Raw genomic sequence first — 11,838 nt, 5'->3', positions numbered from 1 at the left:
ATAATAAATCTTCTGCAATGACATGCTCATACCTGAGGGTTGCATTCCGACCTTATGATTTTTTCAGGAAGAGGAAAACCAGAAAAGTCCCCAGGCTTATCTGCTCCTCCTCTCACACCCAAGGGGACTAAAAACATCGAGGTTTTGAACAAACTGCTGTTTGTAAGGAAATCTGAATGTGACAACACTGACAAACCATGGTTTCTTTCTCGCTTACCAGCCAGCATTCAAAGCTGGGGTCAGATTTTGGATTAGAATCCCAGTTTGCCAGACAAGAAAGAAGTCACCGTTTATTTAAGTACATCATTAAAGTATCACAACAAGCAGCAATTTGTTCTATACCAGAAAGTCTTGGCACAACAGAGGAGGAGAAGGAGGAGGAGGAGGAGGAAGGATTCAAACTCAAGGACTTCCTTGGCTCATGGCTTACTTGTCATCTCCGAATGCTGCCTAGTTCTTCTTGATGTACAATCTGTGTAGACCAACTAAGCCCCACTTTAGCTTCTACCTGGGCTCCTGTCAAGTCTCTGGTTTCCAGCTTCCTAACCAAATAGGGCTTAAGCCAGCTTCAGTCCATGATTTATTCATATGTGAAAGTCTTCTCGTTAATGTCCAGCAGTTTGCTCGTAGCACAGCAAGACCAGGCCACTGCTCCAAAGTGCTGCTTTGCATAAGCACAAGTGCTCTATGCTGTCTTGCGGAGGCTGCAAGCCACAGCCCAAGACCAGGGAGGCCAGAGCACAATGTACCACAGTTGGCCGATCATGTTAGTTCACCCTGTTGATCGTTTTCCTAGGCATCCCATCTTTCCTGAAAATAATGGTGCACATTGCAATGCTGTTTCACTCTTTATCAGCGCCACACTTTTCGTCACCAGCGCTAAAACCTAAGCTTCCCTGACCCATAGTCCTCCCACACACCACCAGCAGGACCAACCTCCAAGTGCTTATGGACCCCAACATACTCAAAGTAGCAGCCTAAATATCCCAGACTGGCCTGACCTTGGAAGCTAAGCAGGGTCAACCAGGGTCAGTAGCTGAGTGGCAGAACAGCAAGGAAGACAATGGTTGCCTCGCAGAGGAAAGCAATGGCAAACCACCTCTGTTCATCTCTGGCCTTGAAAATCCCATGAGGTGGAACTTCTTGGGGTCACCATAAAGTCAGTTGTGACTTGTCAGCACCTAATTATACACTCAAGCACGCACATAGTTACTATTATACATTCAAGCATGCCCCTATAACTATAGGTAAGATGGGCCTTGTCCCCCACCCCGCCAAAAACACACATCTGCAGCAGCTGCCGTCACTGGGATAAAACTCCCTCGAGCAGAAGTTGCTGCAGGCCAGCATCCTACTGAGCCCAGGGGGTGGGAAAGCAGAGGCAAGCAGCAGGTCTTGATGCTCTTCTTCTTCAATGGATGTGCCAAAAAGGAGCCTGAGCTGGCAGCAAGGAAGAAAAGCAGCCACTGCTGCCATCCACAAGCAGCTGGGATAGTCCGTACTCCCAACCTCACCACTATACACACCCTACAGGTGCTTAAGTGTTGCCAACTCCTAGCAAACCCGCTCACTAGGGTGATTTTATATATATTAAATATATATATATTTTAAAAGTAAGATAATTCAGACAGATCAAGTTTACTCTTAAAAATAAGCTGGTCAAAGATGAAATCTACGTTTTGTTCTGTTCTTGGTCTTACCTGGCAACTCGGTTTACAGCCCCCTGAACTAAAGCCCGTTTTAACAAGGGGGAGGGAATCTGATGAGGCCAAGCATTCTAAGTATTATACAACAGGCCATGCATTGTATTTATGATTGCAGAAAATCATGGTTATTTATGGTATCAAACAGACAGCATGGCCGTTCAATTTCCATTTCATGGGAAAAACAGTTTTGTCTAGTAATTACTATAGCTTTGCTTCTGGAAAACATTGAGCATTTAACCCACAAACCAGCACATTTAACAGCTTTCAAGCAAAAGATCTTGCTTAAGATCCATGTGTGTATTCGGAAAGTCCAACAGAAATCCATTAATTCCAACAATTGACCCATTGTCTAAGCACATATAACTGTGTAGTCCAAATGGCTGCACGGCCAGAGGTTTTGTATTATGCTGCTAGGCATCAAAAGGCTTTATTTGTTTGCAAACCAATGCATCTAAAATCATTACAGCTAGCAATTAGGCTACATCTTCAGGAGATGCATGAATTACAAGGTAAGAAAATTGATCTACACAATTTTTCACAGCAATTTAAATACTGACTTTAAAATCACCTTGATTTGAATCTATCTATCCAGGCTACCATACCCTGGGGCATTGCATTGCAAGTATTACATTTGAATAGATTTATGGGGCTACTGTACAAAGTTGCACACAGGCTAAACTTCAAGGGGGAGTTGTGCAAAGGGGGGGGGGTTAGCTGGGCAAATGACTTTAGGAAAAAATAGATGTTTAGGCTTAAACTAAGGACACAGACTCGTAGACTCTACCTTCTTTTGTGCAATTCCATAGAAAACTCAAAGTTACACAAATGAAAGAGAAGTGAAGATTTGCCCTTCACAATTAACATGAAAAACTATAAACCAGAGTGGTTTAAAACTATTGCCTCTAACAGAAAAAGGAGTCTAACAGGTGCAGCTCAACTCCACATTTCCAACCATTTATCACCATCAGCTTTGTCAAAAGGTCATTTAGAAATAAAGGCCTGAAGATATGTACGTTTGTGGGGACAGTGTAGACGAATAGTGCAATCCAGTGCTGAGTTTCTCTAGTTGAAGCCCATTCATTTCAGGGGGCTTGGAGTGGAACTATGTACTATCAAAGACCTAGGTACTAGCACATGGGCCTAACGCAGGTGTAATGCTCCTGATTTCTGATGCATGACCAAGAGCAGCCTGAAAGATCCCACACAGTCCCCACCTCTCCCCTCTTATGTGCACATATCCACACACATGGCCGAAACAATGAATTATGAGTTATGCCAGCAGCCATTAACCATGGTTGCCAATAACCAGGGTTCACTGTTAATCACAATCCAAAGTGAACTATTGCTGGTTAAAGGATCATAGTTAAGGATCATGAGGAGGGATGGGCATAAACCTGCCCATGATCCTAAATTTGTGATTAAAGTCACCTGGGTCATGGTTTGCAAGCCAAGGTCCATGCAATCTTGCCTCAACAACCCTCCATATGGTTTTTGGAGGTTCAGGTGCCTTGGCAGCGTCCATGACAGACATGCTGCTGCCAATCAAATATAATCGTCAAAGCAACGGGGGTGGCCCTCCAAAGCTTGACAGGCAATGCTGGCTGCCAGTAAGAGAGCTCCCATTTTGCTCTATGGGAGCAGAATGATATATACCCCCAAGCTCACATGCAGCCATTGTTTTCCATTGGCAGCAGATGCGCCACATGTTAGAGATAGAGAGGGAACTGGAAATCATTCCTCCTGTGAACAGTGGGGTTGGGGACATTTGGTGCTTAGGGCTCTGAGGCACCTGTCCTGCTCATGCTGAGCAGAGGGGCTTAGCTTCACTGGTTCTTGGCTAAGCACACCCACCCACCCCCCGCATTGGGCTTTGTGAATAGCTCTGGCTGGCTGAGATTGTGTGAGGTGGAGTGGACTCAGGGCTCTGAGACACCTGTCTCTCTGCTCATGCTGGACAGAGGGGCTTAGCTGCGGGTTGCTTTGTGAGAACACTGCCCCATAATTATTTCTGAACACCTCTGTGAGTTTGATGGCTCCAACTTGCAGGGGGTCCATTCAACACAGTCCTGAACCTGCAGCTGTGATTTCCCCAGAGAGCACTTTCCTGGGGCCACCTGCTTTCGGGGGGGGGGCACCCAAATCCAATCCTCACTAAACTTGGAGGACAGGTGGAGGAGAGTCAGCTGGAGACTCGCTGTGAGGCTGGTGTCTCTAGCCCACCGGGGCCCCCCATTCTACTGCATCATGAACCTCATGAAATGAACCGGTACGATAAACAGGAAGTTCCATTTAGGTTTGTGGTTTTGTGGCCCCACAAACCGAAACAAACCTCCATTTTCCCAGCTCGTGCCCATCCCTAATCATGAGTATTATGGTTACACTGGCCCTAGGAGGTGGGCGATCTCCCCCATCTCCAACAGTTTTATGTGACTCGGTACTGCTCAGCACAAGTCAAAGCTGCTCGACAGACAAAATAAATTCACTGTACTTTTAATTAAATTAAAAAGATATCAATCGTTTGGAGACAGAATACTCTATTGGAGTGTAAAAGGACTACTTCTGGAAAACCAAACCCATCAATGCCTTTCAAACAGCCATACAGACTTGGGTCAGAATCCAGGTATTTTAATCATACCTAAGGGCTTGGACATGGATAAAAGGATTTATCGTTTTTTAAGAAAAGATGCCAACGGTAGATCTGCTTTTGAAAGGCCCCTCACTTTCAAAAGCAATCTGGCACACAGCATGAAGGCCTGCTGGTTTGAGAAGCTCAAAACCTGTCCTGGGCAGCCAGGTCCCAGGATCTTTGAATCCCACACATTTATTTCTGCCATTTCAGATTTAAACAAGTGAACTACCAGAACCAAGCCCCAAGTAATCCGAATTAAGTAACCAACGCACACAAATCTGGCTTACAAAATTTATCTACTTCATGCTTTACCTTGATTCTTGAGATCCCAAAAACACATATAAGCAAAGAGAAGGCACACAATACACATTAGAAGGGCAGAGCAGGGATATCAGACAGCCAGAAACTAGGATAGAGCTAGCTTTATACCTGCGTATCTGTTTTTATTTTACAAAGGAGGTTGTACTTACTCCTCACGCCCCAACACAAACACACCTCTAACCAATAAAATCCCACTCCTTAGTAGCTGCTGCACAAAAGAATTGCCCTCTGCAAGCAGAGCAACATCTTCAGAATCGTCTCTATGGTCGCAATCACTCCTTTCTTCACTGGGGGATGGGACTGGCTCACGTGCTCTGAATAACCTAATCATTGCTGCTAATACAGCAACAAATGAAGGGAAAACCTGTCCCTATGAGCTTGCACAACATTTACAGGCCACAGTGCAACAAGCCATAGACTATTATTGCCTGTCATTTCAGAAGACATACTCAGTATGCACCACATAAGATGCCACATAGACTCAATAAAAATTCCATCACAAAGGTGACAATTAAACAGAAAAAGCACCCTGCATCCTAGGTTTTCATTTTCAACAGAGATGTGTGGCAATTGGCAAAGGAGACATAAGCAGCAATAAGCACTGTATACATACAAAAACCAAATATCAAAGCCATACCTGACGAGACATTTTTTCATATAACATCAGAGCCTACTGTTAACAAATAATCAGATTCCACGATTCAGTTACTGGAGAGAAATCCTATTTTTAAATGCTGCAAAATAAAGAGGAGCAAAAATACTCTTCCATCCCACTGCTCAGCTGAAAAAGCCATTAGGATGTGTTAGCACCAGCTACTGCACAAAATACATTTTGACCATTAAACATATTGATTTAACCCAATGTAGCAATGCAGTACGTCCTATTTCTCCTCGGGATGACGACAGAATGCACTAATTCATTATAGGATTCTTGCAACGTGGCCCCGTCTAGCCGAGTCACGAAATAAATCTGTGCAATAAAACGACACTCTTACAATAAACAGGGCCCAGCACACATACCGTCAGGTTTTTTGGGATACATTTCCTTCATTAATCTCTCTTAGCAGCATCACCACTCACTCTGCATACTCCTCTGTCTGATCTTCCCCCTATAAAAAAAACCCGTCACCTGGCAAGAACACGTCTTTTCAGGGCAATTCCCTCCCCCTCCCCTGGTATTTCTCAGAGCTCTTTCAGCCACATCCCAGCACACGCAAGAAGCGGTGGCGATATCTGTGTTTGTAGCAATCACGGTTGCAAAGGAGGAACTGGAGGCGAAGGCAAATAGATAACCAAAACGCTGACTTCTATTATCTACTGCACCGCATGCACAGACATACTGCATCAATGGCCCCAGTTCATAACAATCGCAGTAAAGGCACATAAGAAAAAAATCCACACACACACAAAAAAATGCATTACTCACTGGGTTTTATTCTTTGGGCTTCCTCAGCATGCAATTCTTTATGCTTTACAAAACGCAGTAGGTATTGCAAGGAGATTTTCTCCTTGCCCTTATTTCACTTGATGCTGCTGTCTGAATACCACTGGACACCAAAAAGAAGGACAAGAGACAAAATCAACCCGAACATTGAGAGCAAATATTTAATGGAAGCCTGGTTTTATCCTGTTCACTCTCTTTCACATCTCTGCCTCATGTATCCAGGCACGGGTGGTACTGGCTCCCTTGGGAGGCTGTAGCTAGCAGCTGAGGCACAAACTAAAACATGGCATGGATGTCAAGGAGCCGATGACAGAAAGCACAAATATTCCTATATAATAGTGGGGACTTTTCTAATAGATGCATATGAACGGGGCCAGAGCAGCAGCTACAACAGAGAGCTTTTTGTTAGAGCTCTGAGTACACAAGTATCAAAAACAGCAACCCAGCTCAAAACTTGAACCTGACAGCTGTCGACTGCTTTTCTAAAAAGATACCACAGCAACAAACCGAGCTGTTCCCCTCACAAAACCCCACAGGGTCTCACACCTGGAGAAACCATCTCTTGCCACCAAAGCAGAATATTAAAGTTTCACACTTTTCTTTTTACACTGAGTACCTCAACTATACCTTGCAAATACTTCCCACAAATTTAGCTCAGACAAAAGTGTCTTAAACCCAAGGATAAGCAGATGATCCACTATGTAAACAGCCCGGAGTCTCAATAAGAAAGGTGGACTATAAAAAAGAAATAAATCACAGTATCTTGCAGCTATGAAGCAATTCGAATCCACGACCCTGCAGCAGGATGCTCCAATAACTTAGCCTTACCCTATACAGCAGGAAGTACCATTTGACGTTATTGGCCCTGATCCAGGAAGCAGTTACCAATACAGCACCATTGGTTAAGGAATAAAGATAACATTTCCACCCATGTGAGAACTCAGACAGGAAGTAGAGGTAGGGTTGCCAGCCTCCAGTGTGGGGCCAACAGATCTCCCAGAATTACTACTGTCTTCTTGGTGCTTGGGGGTCTTCTTGGTGCTTGGGGGGAGGGCAACAGTGGGAGGGCTTCTAGTGTCCTGGCCCCACTGGTGGACCTCCTGATGGCACCTGGTATTTTTGGCCACTGTGTGACAGAGTGTTGGGCTGGATGGGCCATTGGCCTGATCCAACATTGGCTTCTCTTATGTTCTTATGACGGCTTCAAAAGGGAATTAGATAAGCATATGGAGCCGAGGTCCATCAGTGGCTATTAGCCACAAGGTATAGATAGGGGCTCTGGGGCAAGTGATGCTCTGTCTTCTTGGTGCTGGGGGGGTCAACAGTGGGAGGGCTTCTAGTGTCCTGGCCCCACTGGTGGACCTCCTGATGGCACCTGGTATTTCTGGCCACTGTGTGACACAGAGTGTTGGGCTGGATGGGCCTTTGGCCCGATCCAACATTGGCGTCTCTTATGTTCTTATGTATTGATCTCCAGACTTCCAAGGTCAGTTCCTGTGGAGAAAATGGGTGCTTTGGAGGGTGGAGATGGCATCATACCGTGCTGAAGTCCCTCCTGTGTCCCCCAAACCCCACCATCAAATTGCCAGGAATTTCCCAACCCAGAGGCAGCAACCCTAAGTAGCGGAGTGGGACTGCAGGAGGGGTCACTACAAGTTCAGACTTAAATAATTGTGATCACTGATTTTTTTACATTAAAAAGTTGCTGCCTTAAGAGATTCACAAAGGGCATCAAGATGCGGTGCTATTTTTTTCACCTTCTGAATCAAACAATATAGTAAAATCTCATTGGATTAGCATCATCTGGAACAGCTGATTGTGGGGAATGAAGCCAGGTGCAGAATAATGCTTCAGAAAATAATGGAACACTTGTAGAGCTTTACGCCATAGGGCATACTTCTATCTTATTTTCCCATGGAACCAAAGCAAGATGCAATTGTTTGAGCAGGGGTCCCCAACATTTTTGAGCCTGTAGGCACCTCTGGAATTTTGAGTGGGGGTAGTGAGCGCCAAAACCAAAATCACTGCTGCAGGAGGTGAAGCCAAAAACAATACCTTCCCTTCTAGTTTTGCAAAAGAATTGCAGAAGGTGAATAAAAAGAAATTAAGGAAAGCTGGAGCAGGAGGGAAAAGGGAGAATGAAGAAAACAAGGAATGCCAGAGAAGGGATGAAAGGAGAATGGGGGCTAAAAAGAAGGAAAGCCAGAATCAAACACACTGACTAAGGAAAGCCCAGGTTTTCACCAGTCCTGATCTTCCAGTGGCTAGGGCTGATACTGCAGCCACTGAAACCCCAACAAGCCCTACCTTACAATGGCCTAGCCCACTTTCTGAAAGCTCGGTGGGCACCAGAGGAAGTGGTGGTGGATGCCATAGCACCCAATGGTGCCACACTGGGGAACCTTGAATTAGTTTACTACTTTTAAAAAATCATACTAGTTTAAGAACATTTATGAAAATAATTCCAGTGTTTCAGAGCATACCAAGCTTTGTAAAGAAAAAGCACAGCTGATCACATAAAAATGCTACCAGAAGTCATTAGTTCAGAGAACATTATAAATAAGTATAATCAGAGAATGTTATAAATACGTATAATCATAACCAGATATGAGTGAGATGTGCTTTTTCAATGCATCAGGGAATGACAATTCACCCAACTGCTCTCTATTCAACACATTCCAGAACTTCCATATTTTTCTACAATTGCAGAAAATTAGTCTGCACTAACAGATTGCTAATTTAAGCAGCAGCCTATTTTGAGCTAGCAGAATTTTTTTAAAAAAATTCATTCTGTCCCCTAAAATAGTTTCTAGGCAAGCACAGAAGTTTAAATATGGTGCATTGTAAACACCAGACAGACAAAAGTGGGATTTTTAAAAAATCAATTAAAGCAACATTTGCACAAAAATGTTGAAGGCTCAGCTTTAGTTATATCTAGTGGGAAAATATAGCCAGTAGTAAAATCTACTGAATGTTTACTATATTTTTACTGATAATTTCACCCTGCGTGCCTTTTTAGATGCTTACAATGCTGCTGAAGATTATGCTAATTGAAAGTAAATTGTTTTACACGCAAGTGGTGCTAATACTTGTATATAACATAATTGCAATATAGATCCCAGCTGCTTGCATAGTAAAGAACTGATCCTAGCCAATACTGTTTATTGGTTGGTAATTTATCAATATCCCAAATATGGCCAGCTCTTGTTGTACCAGGTTTCAACTCAAAGCTACAAACAATAGAATTCATTCTCTACATTCTTAGATGTCAATTTAAAAAAAAAAACACTCACTGAGCACAACCTACCAGGTAGGCTTTTCAAACAGTTCAAGCATGACTCAACCCCACCACTAGCACATTGACAGGATGAGCATTCTACACATAAGCAAGGAACTAGGTCAACCAAGATTCACTAATCTATACATATCCATAATTTATAACATGACTATCTAATTAAGGGTCCTTTGCCAACTGTCTTTAAAGAAACAATTTTAACAAATCCCTTAATAATCTGGCACCACTCTGATACACTGGACACTATTTGCACATACTTGGCATAACCATAAGCATTTTTAAATGATTAAAACATACAAATGTTGAGATAACCAACTAGTAACAGCTTTTCTTGCCAAACGATAGAAACTGCCTGTTTGAATAAACCAGTCTTGATCTTCCAATAGCCCTGAGAAAGATGGGTGATATCTAAACCATAACGTCCCAGTATTGTTCCTTAAAAGCCATTCTTGATAGCTATGGTTAACCCCTTCTCTATGTTCCTCCCCCCCCCCTTCTATGTCCCCCCCCCCCAGTAGTAAAATTCTTTTAATTTATCACAGAGTAGGTGCTGGGACCTGTCTAGGCAGCCCACCCAGATCCCACTTCATTCCTAAACCTTTAGCAGAAATGCACCAAAATTCTACTGGAAAGAATTATACTATCAACATACAGGGGCAGAATTCTAGATATCTGCTGACAGCAACTTATGGTAAACTGCTCTTCTCAGACTCCAGAAGGCAGGTCAGAGATAGGGCTGCAGACATAAACAACATTCAAACAAAAGAAGCCATGGGGAGTCTCTAGGACGCCATTCTGCAATCCTGGGACTGATCTTAAGCGTCCTGGCTTACATGCAAGCTCACGGGGACTTTCAATCTCAGGATTAGGGATAAGCAAGCATTCCCAATTTTGCTTCTTTTAATATTTACAATTTGTCAACAGCTTAACTTTTCCACTTCTCACCATCACTTTTGTATTGTGCTATACTACAGGATTTTTACATGCTGTCTGTACGATACTTTTAAGTACAGTAAAGATAATTTAAATTCAGATCCCAATAAAAATCTGCCAAAAAATAATGCTGAAAAATATGTACATTTTATAGAAGGCATCCAGTCAAAGGAAAAAGAAAATGGTAGGAAAAGAATCACAGGTTCTGTTTCCACAGGGGTGGAGCAAAATCAACATAGGGAATCTCTCGACCAAGGCACTAGGGCTGAGAAATCCAAAATTATTCCTAGACTCACAATCCACCAAGTACTGAATAAGCAAATGAACCCCATTGTCAGACACTTTACCGTCCCCAGTAGATCCGAGCTGTCAGTTCCAGGAAAGATGCTGAATCTGTGGCTAAATAACAGTAGTAGTAGAAGAAAAAGAGATTGGATTTATACCCCGCCCTTCACTCAGAGTCTCAGAGCGGCTTACAAACTCCTTTCCCTTCCCCTCCCCACAACAGACACCCTGTGAGGTGGGTGGGGCTGAGAGAGCTGTTTTAACTGCTCTTTCAAGGACAGCTCTTGTCAGAACTATGGCTTGCCCAAGGTCATCCAGCAGCTGCGAGTGGAGGAGTGGGGAATCAAACCTGGTTCTCCCAAACTGGCACTTAACCACTACACCAAACTGACAAAAAAAGTCATCAATGATACTACATGGATTTATACAGTAACACCTCAGAGGACCGATAATTTATTAGCATAGGTGACAATCAGATCAATGCAGGCAGAACTATAACACAATGTCAACAATATACAGTAACATGCTAAAAAGGATTGTGGCAATTGGCCCTAGGTTTGCATTGTAAGAGTCAGCCTCCACTTAAGCTGATTGTAGGAAACTGCACTTGCCTACAGCTCTTACCAAGCATTTCGCACATACCATCTTCACTGTATGAATATACAGTGTCACACCCAACTGAGTGAAATATCTATATAAAGTAGCAATGTACAAAATGCTGGCTTTCTGCTCCAAGCAACTGCATTATAACTAAATGGGAGGAAGTGTGCCATCTTCCTTACCAATTAAAAAAATTCCACTGGAGTCTATTCATCTTAACCCTGCTTTCCATTCACCATGGAACTTGGGGCGACACAGAATTCCCAGGTGATCTCCCATCCAGGCACTGAGTAGCACCATAGTTGCTCAGCTTTAGCAATCTGGTTGTATCATGTGCCATCCAACCATACCCCTGAACTAAAGCAAATTACAGTCAAAATCGGTGCGTGACTCTTCTGACTGCACCGTCAATTAGTCATCGTTCACAACTCCAGAACAGTGCAAACCCAAGGGAGTTTCTCCATGCACATGTATCAATTCCTTGCTCCACTTGTTGGCTTGCATTAACCACAAGCTGCTGCAGCATCTAAATATGGCAAGCTACAGGTACTGCCACGGTTGTTTGGGGCCGGAGTGCACCGGAGCACCACTCCGGCATCCCTGGTGGCAGCAAGCCCCCGCCCCA

The 11,838-nt window shown here is 43.6% G+C and overlaps 1 protein-coding gene across 1 annotated transcript in view; it reads right to left on the bottom strand.

Annotated features, from left to right (window-relative positions):
* PRKCZ (protein kinase C, zeta) overlaps positions 1-11,838 on the bottom strand; it is a 106,779-nt gene that overhangs the window by 76,596 nt on the left and 18,345 nt on the right. The gene's annotated exons all lie outside the window — the stretch shown is intronic.

Source organism: Gekko japonicus, unplaced genomic scaffold (assembly GCF_001447785.1).
Source record: "Gekko japonicus isolate JY-2015 unplaced genomic scaffold, Gekko_japonicus_V1.1 scaffold220, whole genome shotgun sequence".
In the NCBI taxonomy this organism is placed as follows: Eukaryota; Metazoa; Chordata; class Lepidosauria; order Squamata; family Gekkonidae; genus Gekko; species Gekko japonicus.
This window is presented reverse-complemented; position numbering and strand designations above follow the sequence as displayed.